We start from the raw sequence: 16,333 nt of genomic DNA on the forward strand, positions 1-16,333 counted from the left end.
ATCCCAACATCATCCGAGATTTCCACCTTTGTCGTTCAGACCAGCCCGCTCCTGCCTCTCGGGGCAGTCCTTCTGGCCGGTGTCGTCCTGCGGCAGGAGCCGCGAGTCGGGTGATGGGGGTACTGTCACGTCCACTCCCGTGCTCGATGTCACCGATCTACTTCCCACCGGACATGGCAACCCATCTTCATGAACACCTGGCAACCATCCTTACGCACACCTGTGTCTCATCATCAGTCACACCTAGACTTCCTTACTTACACTTTATATAGCACTCTTTTGTTATCAGTCATCAGGTAGTATTTTTTATGTTTCTATGTAAGACGCTTCTCTTGTTTAGTATTGCTCCATGTTCGTTATTATTATCTCACTAACTGCACCTGCTCCCTGACTCCGCATTAGACAGCCCATTCGTTCTGCAGACATCTTTGAATCTTAATTTGAACCATCATTTTGTTACCAAACATTGCATCTGCACAATTCTTCCAGTAAATGTGTTTTTGTGAAATTTTCTGTGTAAATTGTTCAAAGTATTCTTTGTGCATATACTGTAGTTGCATGGTTTGTTAAACTTTGAAATCAACGTTTTTTGTTTAGAATACATTGTCAAATGAAAAATCTGAGTCAAAGCTTAATTCTGTTATCGTGGAATTGCACTTTCATGGAAGATGTTTTCATGGGAAGGTGACATTTCTCAACATGTTACTACTGTATATCTAACCTGCTTCGCAAAAGCTACCCACACTGGATGAACAAAAATGACATCCACAGCAATATGTGTCTCTGTAGTAGTGAAGTTGAGTGAATCAGAATAGGATATCAGCCAGACGAATACAACAAAGTGTGAGACATCCTAAAGCCGTGGGAAGGAAGGAGCTGCTGCTATTTTTAGTGTTTTAGGATGAATCATTTCTCGCCTTGTGATCCTCTGATTGTTTGGTGAGAAATTATAGATGGCCACAGGAACACTTCCTGTAGCCTATCACACGCTCTGCCTGGAGTTAGCTGGCCTAACTCACAAAGAGCAACACACACGTACGCACACACAGACAAACACACGTGCACACTCACACAATATGAGAACAAACGTTGTTTACACAGACACCCACATACAGTACAGTAGTCACACAAACACTATTACAAGATCTCACACAAGGGATTCAAATATCTCAAGGAAATCTGACAGGAGCAGTGAATCTTTCTTCGTCACGAATAGTTGAACTCTGCCTGTCCTCAGAATCATGATTGTAACATAATTAAAGTCCATCATCCGCAATCAATTCCATATCACTAGATTCATTAGAAGAATGTCATGAAGCTTTCCTGCTCTATTAATAGATCGAAGAGATTGGACATGGTTTATTCAGCTCTCTCTCTCTCCCTCCCTCCCTCCCACCCACCCTCTCTCTCTCGCTCCCCCTCTCACTCTCAATTTCAATTTCAATTTAAGGGGCTTTATTGGCATGGGAAACATATGTTTACATTGCCAAAGCAAGTGAAATAGATAAAACAAAATTGAAATGAACAATAAAAAATTAACAGTAAACATTGCTCACAAAAGTTCCAAAAGAATAAAAACATTTCAAATGTCGTACATCTATTTACAGTGTTGTAATGATGTGCAAATAGATAAAGTACAAAATGGAAAATAAATAAACAAATATAGGTAGTATTTACAATGTTGTTTGTTCTTCACTGCTTGCCCTTTTTTCCTTGTGGCAACAGGTCACAAATCTTGCTGCTGTGATGGCACACTGGTATTTCATCCAACAGATATGGGAGTTTATCAAAATTGGATTTGTTTTCTAATTCTTTGTGGGTCTGTGTAATCTGAGGGAAATATGTGTCTCTAATATGGTCATACATTTGGATGGAGGTTAGGAAGTGCAGCTCAGTTTCCACCTCATTTTGTGGCCATTGTGCACATAGCCAGGTCTGCCATCGGTGGCCTTTCTCAATAGCAAGGCTATGCTCACTGAGTCTGTACATAGTCAAAGATTTCCTTAAATTTGGGTCAGTCACAGTGGTCAGGTATTCTTCAACTGTGTACTTTCTGTTAAGGGCCAAATAGCATTCTAGTTTGGAAAGAATTTTCAAGAAAACTGAACAATGTGTTAAGTGATTTTCTTTTTGTTTTCTCATGATTTCATTGGGTCTAATTGTGTTGCTGTCCTGGGGCTCTGTGGGGTCTGTTTGTGAACAGAGCCCCAGGACCAGCTTGCGTAGGGGGCTCTTCTCCAGGTTCATTTCTCTGTAGGTGATGGCTTTGTTATGGAAGGTTTGGGAATTGTTTCTTTTCAGGTGGTTGTAGAATGTAACATCTCTTTTCTGGATTTTGATAATTAATGGGTATCGGCCTAATTCTGCTCTGCATGCATTATTTGGTGTTTTACATTGTACACAGGACATTTTTGCAGAATTCTCCATGCAGAGTCTCAATTTGGTGTTTGTTCCATTTTGTGAATTCTTGGTTGGTGAGCGGACCCCAGACCACATAACTATAAAGGGCAATGAGTTCTATAACTGATTCAAGTATTTTTAGCCAGATCCTAATGTCTAATTTTATGTTCCTTCTGATGGCATAGAAGGCTCTTCTTGCCTTGTCTCTCAGATCGTTCACAGCTTTGTGGAAGTTACCTGTGGTGCTGATGTTTAGGCTGAGGTATGTATAGTTTTTGTGTGCTCTAGGGAAGCAGTGTCTAGATGCAATTTGTATTTGTGGTCCAGACAACTGGACCTTCTTGGAACACCATTATCTTTTTTAATTTACTGCCAGGGCCTTAATGCTGCTGTAGGCCCTCCTTGGTTGGGGACAGAAGCACCATATCATCAGCAAACAGTAGGCATTTGACTTCAGATTCGAGTAGGGTGAGGCTGGGTGGCCTACTCTCTCTCCCTCTCCCTTTCCCTCTCTCTATCCCCTGGTTATTGGGCTTGCTTGATTGAATAGAGCACCAAACTGCGTTTTTTTCTTAAAAAAACAATATCTGGTATCAGAATGAATGGTTCACTATTATGATGATGTATGACTTTACACAGACCATTGTGGTCCTAGGTGTAGACTCTGTAGTAACTCAAAACAAAACCAATGGAATATATTAAAACCATCCAATCGCTAGGTGCAAAATCACCTTGTGGAAAAATTACCACTACATTAGCAGAAGCATATAATACAAAGGTAAGGACATACATATTTGTGGTTGTTTGGGATTGGCTGCACATTGGTATAACCTGTTAGGGCTAGGGGGCAGTATTTACACCGCCGGATAAAAAACGTACCCAATTTAATCTGGTTACCACTCCTACCCAGTAACTAGAATATGCATATACTTATTACATATGGATAGAAAACACCCTAAAGTTTCTAAAACTGTTTGAATGGTGTCTGTGAGTATAACAGAACTCAAATGGCAGGTCAAAACCTGAGAGATTCCTTTACAGGAAGTGGCCTGTCTGACCATTTCTGGAACTTCTTTGCCATCTCTATCTTTTACTAAGGATCTCTGCTCTAACGTGACACTTCCTACGTCGTCCATAGGCGCTCAGAGCCCGGGGAAAAACCTGAATGTCGTCATCCCAGCCCCAGGCTGAAACACATTATCGCCTTTCTCAAGTGGCCGATCAAGGGACTCTGGGCTTAGGCGCGTGACCTGGCCGCCCCCGTCTTTGTGATTTTTTCCTCTGTTTGCCGAAAAGGAGATTCCCGGTCGGAATATTATCGCTTTTCTACGAGAAAAATGGCATAAAAATTGATTTTAAACAGCGGTTGACATGCTTCGAAGTACGGTAATGGAATATTTAGAATTTTTTTGTCACGAATTGCGCCATGCGCACGACCCTTCTTTACCATTTCGGATAGTGTCTGGAACGCACGAACAAAACGCCGCTATTCGGATATAACGATGGATTATTTTGGACCAAACCAACATTTGTTATTGAAGTAGCAGTCCTGGGAGTGCATTCTGACGAAGACAACAAAAGGTAATCAAACTTTTATAATAGTAAATATGATTATGGTGAGTGCTAAACTTGCCGGGTGTCTAAATAGCAAGCCCGTGATGCCTGGGCTATGTACTTAGAATATTGCAACATGTGCTTTCACCAAAAAGCTATTTTAAAATCGGACATATCGAATGCATAGAGGAGTTCTGTATCTATAATTCTTAAATAATTGTTATGCTTTTTGTGAACGTTTATCGTGAGTAATTTAGTAAAATGTTAGCGAATTCCCCGGAAGTTTGCGGGGGGTATGCTAGTTCTGAACGTCACATGCTAATGTAAAAAGCTGGTTTTTGATATAAATATGAACTTGATTGAACAAAACATGCATGTATTGTATAACATAATGTCCTAGGGTTGTCATCTGATGAAGATCATCAAAGGTTAGTGCTGCATTTAGCTGTCTTCTGGGGTTTTGTGACATTATATGCTAGCTTGAAAAATGGGTGTCTGATTATTTCTGGCTTGGTACTCTGCTGACATAATCTAATGTTTTGCTTTCGTTGTAAAGCCTTTTTGAAATCGGACAGTGTGGTTAGATTAACGAGAGTCTTGTCTCTAAATAGCTGTAAAATAGTCATATGTTTGAGAAATTGAAGTAATAGGATTTTTAAGGTTTTGAAAATCGCGCCACAGGCTTCAACTGGCTGTTACGTAGGTGGGACGAATCCGTCCTGCCTAGCCCAGAGAGGATAAAGTGTACCATAGCAAAAACAATGGCTGCCAACCCCAGTGCCCTCTACCACCCACTCTTACTGTGGGGTTACCAATCACACTGACACTAAAACCACAATGAGGTTGTTTAGTCCATTTGTCCTGTCAATGACATCATTGTTATTGTGTTTAGTGTGTGTTTGTGGGTCTCTCTGTGTGTGTGTGTGTGTGTGTGTGTGTCTCTGTGTGTGTGTGAGTCTCTCTGTGTGTGTGTGTGTGTGTGTGTTCGTTCACATATTTAGGGTTGAATACCGCTTCAAAACACATACATTACACACACATGACAAACATGTTGTGTGCATAAATATAGGCAGAGCATATGCATGCACACACACAAATATGCACACACACAAAAGCACACACTACTCAACACCTGTCATCGCGCCATTACTATGAACAAACACATATTTGCCCAGTTTCCTTAAAGCTATTGCTTCAACATTATAATTCTCACACCGAATGCCATGATTGTTAGCACAGGCGCTGGTCTGTGGCTACATGGGGGAAATATTAACCGAGTGACTATGAAAAGCAGGCTAACAGAAGCTGGGGCCCAGCCATCCGTTACAGGGCTGAATGGCCATCATTAGCATGAGGCTCTCCGGCAGCATTCTTCAATGCAGTGACACATACACAATGGTAAGTGCCACGCTTCCCCCTGCCGTTCCCCCAGAAAAGCCCTTTGTCCCCGCAGCATCTGGAACTGACCTCCATGCATTCTGGGGCTGGTGACCCCCCCCTCTCCCCCTCCTCTCCTCTCTTCTCCACCCCTACTCAAAAGGTACCTGCTAAAAGGTATCCTTGGAACGTCCCTACCCCATTGAAGTTGAAATAAAAAAATGGTTAAGGTAAGGGTTAAGGGTAGGGGTTAAGGTAAGGCTTGGAGTTTAGGGTAGGAACGTCCCAAGGATTCCGGATAGCACTGACCCTCTGCCTCCACAGCAACCCCCCCATCTCTATCTTCTTCCCTTTTTACACTCACACACACCTCCCCCAGCCCTCCCTCTCTTTCAGCTACGGAGTGCAGCAGTCTCTGGCTCCTTGAAAAGAAGGTCTGTGTACTATTGGGCCCTTACACAAAGCCGGCGGAGTGAATTAAAAAACGAAAGGGGAAAAAAGCTCCATGGCTATTGGCATCTGTCCCTTTGGGTTGGAAGTGCCTGGCCCAGTGTGCTTGCCTTGCCCTCCCCTTCCTTCACCTCATCCCCACCCCCAACCTCCAACCCCACCTACCCCGATTCCCTTAGCCTATATATATACACACAATCAACCATAATAACATTCTGCCATGCATCTCCTTCCTTGCTTCTCTGCATACATCACAGGCTTCACCGAACAGATGATAGATGGCAACAACGAAGGAGACTGAGAAGAGAAGGAGAAATAAGGAGTGCTGCCACTTGCCTGGATGTGGAGAGCCGAAGCCAGTGAATCAAGCCGTAATCCTGTCTTTGTGTGAGCGGCAACCAGAAAAATGTGTCTCAAACAATGATTTCCAGAGCTCGGCAGTGGAGTGGAAAACGAGAAAGCGAGAGAGTGAGGGTGAGCGAGAGGGAGGAAGGCAGAGAGTGAGTGAGGGAGAGCAAGCTAGAGAGAGAGCAGCAGCAGAAACGGAGACAGCAGGAGCGTGCGACAGAGAGAGAGAGAGAGGCAGGAGCCACCTTCAAGCCACAGGGACGCTGACAGAGAGAGGGAGCAGAGAGAGAAATCAGGTGGGGGAGGGAGGGTTGGTCAATTGGTTTGCTGCGTGGCTCTAACACTGGGATAATGCTGAGATAACCCTCATGTCAGAGCAGAGAAGCAGCTGTAGATGTGAGAGGGAAGTGAATCCCGCGAGAGAGAGAGAGAGAGAGAGAGAGAGAGAGAGAGAGAGACTTCTCTGTCAGTTGTGACATTTGGGGCACATGATAACAATGGCCATTTGTAGCAACAGGGCTGGGAAGGAGGAAAGAGGGGAAGGAGGGGTGGTTATGGAAGGGGTGGGAGTTCACATGGCGAATGTTCTCTTCCTTGAAACACAAAACAACACTCAAGCCTCTGGCGGAGAAACAGGCACCTGTTCGAGTCTGGCATAGGGAGACAAGCAGGGGGCAGAGAGACAGAAACTCATATGCCGGGATAGGTGGTGGAGGAGGGAGACAAAGGGAAAGAGATGACAGAGGAGGAGTGTGGGTCCATTTTATTTCACTGCTTTGGCAGTTGAAGATTTGTCTTGTCATGGCATAGAACCATTTGAATTCAATTCAGTGGCATGAAACTGGGAGAAGGAAGGAGAGAGCCCAAGAGGAAAGACAAAGAGATGGACATACTGTATATGATTAGGATTGCACAATTCTATAAAATTCCCTCCTAATTCCGGGAATCTTCCAACTGGTTTTTCTGAAAAATCTACGAATTTTGAAAGTTACCAGAATTTTGCAATCCTGGACATTTAGTATTTTTTCATTCACAGTTAACTCACTGCACTTGTTTTGGAGTCCATCTGGGTTTTTTACACTGTGATGTGTACAGATGATGACGACGTATGATAACTCACCAAATACTGTCAATTTTTCCACTATCCAGAAGTTTAACATTCAGGCCAAACAATTTTAATTTCAGATTTAACCAAATAAGATGGACTATGCATTAATTGCATGGCTATATCCAGGGGCGACTGTCTGACTAAGCACTGGTCTCCCTCTATTTGAACTGTCCTTCCTCTTCACATTACTCTGCCCAGGGTTCCCCAGTGAAATATAGGTGCATGTATTAAGGAAAGGAGAATTGCATTGGTGTATATCCACCGTCAAGGTTTCAAACGTTTTATGCTCCTGCCGGGACAGTATGGATCCTTTGGGAATCCCTGCTCTTTCTGTCTTCTGAGGCTGGGTCACTTCCCCATCTCCCTGTTGGGCTCTTTTCTAAAGCCCAACATGTTCATCACATAATCAGGCAGCAAATCTATTTTCAATATATCAGAACATCATAATCCCAGTCAGGCCACCGGGCGAGCAGCTCAAGGAGGATTTACCAGTCACATGACCCAGGCAGAGAGAGAGGAATGGGAGAACAAGAGAGAGACAAAAAAAGAAAAACGAGGGGAAGGGAAAACATTTTGAAAATATTAATCTAGAACCAGTTATACGGTTAAGCAAAGCCACACACACACACACAATCTAGAACCAGTTATACGGTTAAGCAAAGCCACACACACACACACACACAATATCACACACACACATATCCTAGACGCATAAAGAGATGCTGTGTGGTATGGAAAGGCAATCTCCACTGATGGGATCGTGCCTGTGCAAACTGAGGCATGTGATCATGAAAACAACATCCCCAAGGAGACCACAACAACATATTGAGAACAAACACACACACACACACACACACACACACACACACACACACACACACACACACACACACACACACACACACACACACACACACACACACACACACACACACGCAGACAAACATGCAATGACACATGCCAGCACACACACACAAACAAACACACGCACACAAACATACACACACACACAAAGACACAAACACCAACAGTGTATTTGTGACCAACTTCTGTCAGGTCCTCGACAAGGTACAGTACACTGTGGTTGATCACAAAGGCTTCACTGATTCATAGGAAGGTTCAGGGCCTACAGACCACATTTAACCAGCTACACACAGCCAGACTATTTCGGATCTTAAACTCCACTTTCAAAAACACTTAATATGTAACCTTTATTTAACTAGGCAAGTCAGTTATGAACATTCTTATTTTACAATGACGGCCTACCCCAGCCAAACCCTCCCCTAACCCGGACGACACTGGGCTAATTGTGTGCCGCCTTATGGGACTCCCGATCACAGCCGGTTGTGATACAGGCCGGGGTCAAACCAGGGTCTGTAGTAACGCCTCTAGCACTGAGATGCAGTGCCTTAGACCGCTGCGCCACTCGGGAGCCACTTATTCAAATGTATCAGAGAATACAAGGAGTAAACTCTCAAATAGTGTTACACTGCAGAAGTGTACCATGGCAGCAAAGATCCCATTCAACAGAGAGTGGGCTGACCTCACAGTACACAGTTGTCTGCTCTGGCATCCACCCGGATCATTGGCCCACCACACCACACATTCTGTACTGTAGCTATGTGAAACAGCTGGGATGGCAGCATTCCCATGTTGGGAGAACAAGTAGCTCCCTACCTGAAAAAAAGACTACAGTTTACCATAGAATACTATAGTACTTACTATAGAATTACATAGAATCGTAGTATACTGTAGAATACAATACTCCACACTGTAGTATCCTTCAATTGTGTAGTGCAGGGGTAGGCAACCCTGTTCCTGGAGTGCTGCAGGTACAGGATTCTGGGCCAATGAGGCACCACACCTGACCAACTGAGATAATTGATCAGTTCAGTGATTGCCTAAATTCAACACACCTGGTCTTCCAGGGTGGTTAAATCAAAAATATGAAGTGCCTACGGCACTCCAGGACCAAGGTTGCCTACCCCTGGTGTAGTGCTTTCTATAGAATTTTGTAGTATACTGTACAATACTATCCGTTCAGAGTCCAGTCCTAACTACCTACAGGTTATGGAACATTGGCTTAATATTTGTGTCACATCTTGATCTGTTTCACCTGTCTTTTTGCTTGTCTCCACCCCTCTCCAGGTTCGCCCATCTTCCTCATTATCATCAGTGTATTTATACCTGTGTTCTCTGTTTGTCTGTTGCCAGTTTGTCTTGTCATGTCTTACTAGTGTATTTTCCCGTCTCCCTGCTTTCTCAAGTTCTGTTTCCTAGTTTCCCTGGTCTGACCCCAAACCTGCCTGCTCTTCTGTACCTGCCTGACTCTGACCCATTTACGAACCTCTGCCTGTCCTGAGCCCCAGAGCCTGCCTGCTGTTCTGTACCTTATTGACCCTGCCCTGGATTACGGACCTCTGCCTGCCTTTGACCTGTCTTTTGCTGCCCCCTGTTTGGTTCAATAAACATCTGTGACTCTAGCTGTCTGAATCTGGGACTTATCCTGAGTTCTGATAATTTGTCCTGTAGGTTTCCTCAAGGAGAAAGTCCCCACTTCAATGTCAAATATAATAAAACAAAAATTCCACAGTAATGTCTGGAAAAACCCTACATGAATTACTAAAGTAATATTACTGTATACTACAGTCATGTCCACAAAAACACTACAGTGAATACTATAGTATCTAAATATAGTAATACTACAGTATTTACACTATAATACTGGTATTCCAAAAAACTGAAATATTTTATTAGATTACATCTGAATGGCTTGTTTGTGTCAATAGGTTCCACTTATACTTTATGGGTGGACCGAGAGGATGCGGAGGAGGTGGAGACGGAATAGGAGTAGGAGGAGACTCAGAGAGAATGCGGAGGAATCTTATGAGGAAGAAGAGGGAAAGAGGTGGGGATGAAAGAGAAGGCGAAGGAGAAGGAATATTGTGTGGATGATGAGGAGTTTTAGGAGGAGGAAGATGATGCTGAAGATGATGTACTCACAAGGCACAGCGTGGCGGTAGAGGTTAGCTCTGATGGTCTGTTGGAGCTCATGGTCAAGAGAGTATTTCTGAAACTTCAGGCTCAGGTAGTGCTTCAGGTCCTTGTTCAGTTTGTTACCTGCACAGGGAAACCACACAGGAACAATGGTTACGCCTCATATTTCCTATTACATGATTTGCATAGCAAATGTAAACATACATTTTTTTTGCATGACTGGTCTTCGAGCTGCCAACTACTCTGACTATTGTTGTCATGCCATATGTGTTGTTAAACAGGAAACAACATGTTCAAATGGTAATTACATGACAACTACCAAATAACCATTTACTTTGGCTTCTTTTGGATTCACAAGCAGCACCATAGCCACATGAAGTAAGGGTGCTGGAGGTGCAGCAGCACTAGTGATGGGGGCAAAAATCTATTTAGTAACATATAGCAATATTATTTTTGGACTATATATTTTTACTCCAAGCATCAATTTGTAAAAAAAAATCATAATAATAATAATAATAATAAAAAAATGCTTATGTAGGTAGCGTTAGCTAGTGCTAGTCGGCTGTATCGGCACAAAAACGCTGGTGTTTTTCATCCTATCCAGCTTGTCCTCCTTCTTTTGAAATAGTGAGCCTTGTTTTCAGCACTTTTTTCCCCCTGACTGATCAAAACTCATTTTCTCATGCTCTCTCTTGTCTCTCTGCAGCAGACATATAGTGAGCAATATGTTTGAAACATAACATCGTAATAAAATCCCAGTACCAAATACATATAGAATCGTGAGAATCGCAATACATATCATATCAGCACCTAAGTATCATGATAATACCACACAATTTGGGCAGCAAGCGTGAACAGCTTGTTGTGTTGCGGCCATAGAAATATAATCCATAGAAGGGTCTTGGAACCTCTAACCTGGCAATTTGTCTGGTAAACTCACAATGGCTGCCAGTCCTGACTTGAATGGGCTTGTCTGTTCTATGGATTCTGTTTCTATGGTTGCTGCTGTCAGTGAACAGCAGCTATAATTGGCCTTTAGCTCATTTCAAAATACAATCAAATATAATTTTTGGGGTTTGGAAAATGCCTACTGCTGAAAATAAAATGCGAATCTGTCTGTAAAGCTACCAAATGTTTTCTGAACAACTCCCAATTTTTTGCCAACAGCACTGTTTTTTCAAAATAGCCTACCGGTGAGTAGCCTACGCATATTCATGCCATCTCTATCATTTGTGTGAGTCAGTGCCAGTGGAAAGTTTATTTTGTCAGTGTCAGACTATGGAAAGAAGTAGAAGGTGCTCAACCAACGTGAGTAGAGCTGCAACCTAAAAATGTGTAGACATAATTGGACAGGAAAAGGCATAACGCTTGCTCACCATTAAAAATATGTTTCAAAGATTGACGTTTCGGCCTTCAATGGCCCATTTACATGCTAAGTCATGTAAATGACGTAGAATTGCATGAAATTCGTTTATGAAAAGCACATTTTATTCCGGGCCCTGCTAAAAATAAATCACAATTCATGCAAATCCTACCAACGCCTCCGCTACTACGCAAATGGGATGATAGATGCATGCAATCCTTTATTATAAAGGAGATATAGTTTGTGCTCAGTAAGCTATGCCACTGCCCAGCGTTCTCAGTCTCACTACCCCAGTGTGGCCTCCTTCATCAATGCATTTCAGTTGCCACAGAGCTGACTGACCCCACCATGAGGAATCAACTTCACCCACAGACACAGAGAGAGAGGAGAAAAGAGAAAAATACAGAGATAGGGTGAAGTAGAGAGAGAAGACAGAGAGAGACAGAGAGCAAGAGAGATGGGCTGAGGTAATTGAGAACAACAGTTCCCTGATTGGCTTAGAGCTTCCAGGTTCAGTCAGCGAGAGTCAGTGAGAGTTCAGTCAGTTTCCCAGAAGGAGAGGAGTCACAATGGGGACAGATGGCCAGGGCTTTCTCTCACGCCAGGGTCTCGTTTAGGACCATTTAATGATCTCCAAATATATCATCCATGTCTGGGGAGCTGGCCAACCATTTTGAGGGCTTTGGCCAGCGTCTCTCCACACAGACCCCTGACCATGATGGAAGCTGCTTAATAGATATTGCCTCTGTACTGAAATTACACTCTTCTATGTGTATAGATTGTAAAAAAATTTATTATACAACCACTTTAACATGAACAAATATATTAAATAAAATAGCTTTATATGTCAGCATTTTCAAAAGAAAATGTGGTATTTTACATGGCTGATGTTGAAAGTTTTTGGTAGTATGCAAAAATATGTTCACCATTTGAGAGTATATACTAAGCACTTGGTGCTAGCCACTTGAACATTCTGAGATTCAGCCAATCAACTCCTCATCGATTCATATTTTGATTAGAACTTATCAACTAATTGAGGTCATGATTCTTTTTTGCCCACCTGATTAGTTGGAAACAAGATTATTTGGGAACAAAAGCCTGCTGTCCCCAGTAGCCCTGAGGTACAGCCAGACAGCCAGACAGCCAGACAGGCAGACATCTGTCACACAGCCCTGTGGCCCTGCATCACCTCAGCTTCCCATGGACTCACACACACAGACAGCTTAACCATAGACCACACCCTCATTTGTCAATGTCCATCCGAACCCACCTGTTCATAACTGACAGTACAGACTCACTTCAGTCTTACCAATATAAAACCCACAACCCCTGACCTATAAAGATATACCAATGAGTGTTTGTGAGCACCAAGGAGTCCTCACAAACACAGCATCATTGGGAACATCATCAAATTAGGTGAACCATTCCATGCCACAGAATAGACAACAATATTATGCATGGTTCAGGTAACTCTGCTTGCAGGAAGTAGTGTAAACCCATAGAAATACGACCATTACATGTTGTCAAGGTAAGAATCTGAAACAGAGGTTTTCACTCTAGTGGAAACACTGACCAGCAGCTAGCCTGCTCTTCTGTATTTTTCCGTTCCCCTACACACACAGCTCTCTGTGTAATTCTGTGCGAGCAAAGCAGTCAGGTAATTGTTACCTAGCAACCAGCCAGTGCTGACAACCATCATTATGGTCCCTTCTAGGCAAGCAGCCTGCATTCAGACAATACAAACAGAAATACAAGATGGCACAAATACATATCCATGCACACACACACACACACACACACACACACACACACACACACACACACACACACACACACACACACACACACACACACACACACACACACACACACACACACGTCAATGGGTACATCCTTGTCATCCTTTACTCCTCTAATACAAATCTAATACAAGTAAATTAGATATCATAGGTATAAAACATGTTATCATAATCACTATCATCAAAATAGTCTTATTCATGTCATATACCATCACTCATGCAAAATACTCAACATTCAGCAACTCAATCTCCTTCCCTAAACCCTGAGTCCCAGTAGTATCCCTGGGTGGGGACTAGCATTAGGCATTACAGAACCCATCCTTTGGCTGGGGAGAGCTAGCACAGAGCAGGCACAGAGCAGGGAGGGGGCGGGTAGCCCAGGTGTCATGCTCCATCAATGAAGAAGTCATTAAATATTTAATATTTCCAATTTACAGCCATAGCCATGTACCACAGGGATTATTACAAACACAGTGTGTGTGTGTGTGTGTGTGTGTGTGTGTGTGTGTGTGTGTGTGTGTGTGTGTGTGTGTGTGTGTGAGAGAGAGTGTGAGTGAGTGAGTGAGTGAGTGAGTGAGTGAGTGAGTGAGTGAGTGAGTGAGTGAGTGAGTGAGTGAGTGAGTGAGTGAGTGAGTGAGTGAGTGAGTGAGTGAGTGAGTGAGTGAGTGAGTGAGATAAACACACAGAGAAGTGCTGTACACATTTGTACGCACAGGAGTGACCACTGCTAACATTTATCTATCAGAAATACACACACACAAACACAAGAGATGTTGATATTTGGATATTTTATGATTGTTCTGATCCCGTATTTGACAGACAATTAGTTAATCAGTGATGAAGAGGGAAGCCGAGGCAAATTCCTCTAAGAACACTGCCCCAGATAAGAAGGAGCTGAGGAACACACAGAGGTCAAAGAGACATTTCTACAAACACACGTCTCTGCTTCTCCCTGAAAAACATGAACAGATCAGATCCAACACACAATCTGTTTTCTCAGTGATAACAACACTCTTCCATAGACAAAAACAGCAATCATACACATACCAGGGAGGACCATGGCGCTACAACAGCCAATGGAAACAAAATACACCCAAAAGCACTACCATATTTTATCCTGGCATGAGAACGATTGAAAAGCAGCATGGCGCTAGATGATAAACTGGGTCATTTTAAAGCTTGTCTGAGGTTTTAACACTGGATACTGGTCCTCATTACAGTAAAACTACTCCTCTGGGGCCTCTAGGAGATCTGAGTGAAATCTGAGAGATATCTTATGTGGACTGAGAAGGTCCTGCTCCTCTGCTGGGGTGAATGAAGGTCAGTGAATATGAGCCTCGGAATATGGCACACTGTGGAGGGCTGAGCAGGGGTGAGAGAAAGGCGTGGGGGTGTGATGCCAGTACACACACTCTCTGACACAGAGATGGATTTAACCCAAATAAGAGTGGATTATACACATACTATTATACGGCTCCAGTCAACATTACATAACCTGGGATCTAGCTATGCATCCACTGTCTTATTCAGGGGCCGGGGGAGGGGCACGCTGCACGACACTGTGGTTTCTACCATCTAGTAGGCTAAGACAGGGGCTGACACACGCACTTACACACACACACACACACACACACACACACACACACACACACACACACACACACATATTGAGAGAAAGTGCTTTTCTAAAGAAAGATATTTATATTCCAGCTCTCTTCTAAAACACAACATTCTGACAAGAGAAGAAAGACATATGGCACTACTACCTGCAACAACAGCGGAGGGTTGAACTGAACAACCGGCAGCCTTGTTCTTTGCATGAGCTTGCATCACTCTAATTCGCTACTATCATGTGTCAATCATGCTAGGGGAAATTAAATGCTTGGTGATTACAGTTTCAGGAGAGTGTATCAGTCTTCTTCTAAAGCCTCTGTTGAAGAATGATTATAGATCTAATCCTATATTGTGTGTGTGTGTGTGTGTGTGTGTGTGACCGTGTGTGTGACTGCTCGGAGTGTGTTTCAGTGTGTGTGTATGAATGTGTGTGACAGTTTTCAGCTGCTGATTAGGATTCTGCTCCTAACTCTCAGCTCAACACTGCCCTCTGTGTCTCCAGCCACCACCGCCAAGTCTGCAGTTACCATGGCAACCCAGGGCCCAGCCAACCAACAAATGAGACACGCTCTGTGTGGTAACCATCTACTGCTGCCCCCCATTGGCCAACATGGGCAGTTCAGAATCAGAACTGCATGTTTGTGGCCTGAAACTCAGACACTATTATGGGTCAAACTATGTTTAGGATCAAAATAAAACTGATGGACCATGGATTCAATTAATTCAATGAACATGACTTATTTGTAGTCAAGCCTCTCCAATTATAAGTGCATTTGATATAATTACATAACCAAGGTTCAAGTTATTCATTAAAGGAATATAAAGAGTAGCCAAACATTTCTGTATTTGCATTTGCATTTATTATGGATCCCCATTAGCTGCTGCCAAGGCAGTTTTAAAAACATTACAATACATTCATTACAGAATTCACAACACACTAAGTGTGTGCCCTCAGGCCCATACTACACTACCACTTATCTACAACACAAAATCCATGTGTACGTGTGTGTATAGTGCGTGTTATCATGTGTGTGTATGCATGTGTCTGTGCCTATGTCTGTGCCTAGGTCACTTAGACATTTCCTTGTCTTTGAAAGAAAAGCAAATTTTTTGCCCATTAAAATAACATCAAATTCATCAGAAATACAGTCTAGACATTGTTAATGTTGTAAATGACTATTTTAGCTGGAAACAGCAGATTTTTGATGGAATATCTACATAGGCGTACACAGGCCAATCATCAGCAACCATCACTCCTGTGTTCCAATGGCACGTTGTGTTAGCATATCCAAGTTCATCATTAATTGATCATTAGAAAACCCT

General features: G+C 43.0%; 1 pseudogene; it reads right to left on the reverse strand.

Annotated features, from left to right (window-relative positions):
• The window catches only part of LOC106571865 (membrane-associated guanylate kinase, WW and PDZ domain-containing protein 1-like), a 237,494-nt pseudogene that overhangs the window by 143,213 nt on the left and 77,948 nt on the right, over positions 1 to 16,333 (reverse strand).

The sequence above is a fragment of the Salmo salar genome, chromosome ssa15 (assembly GCF_905237065.1).
Source record: "Salmo salar chromosome ssa15, Ssal_v3.1, whole genome shotgun sequence".
NCBI classification, from domain to species: Eukaryota; Metazoa; Chordata; class Actinopteri; order Salmoniformes; family Salmonidae; genus Salmo; species Salmo salar.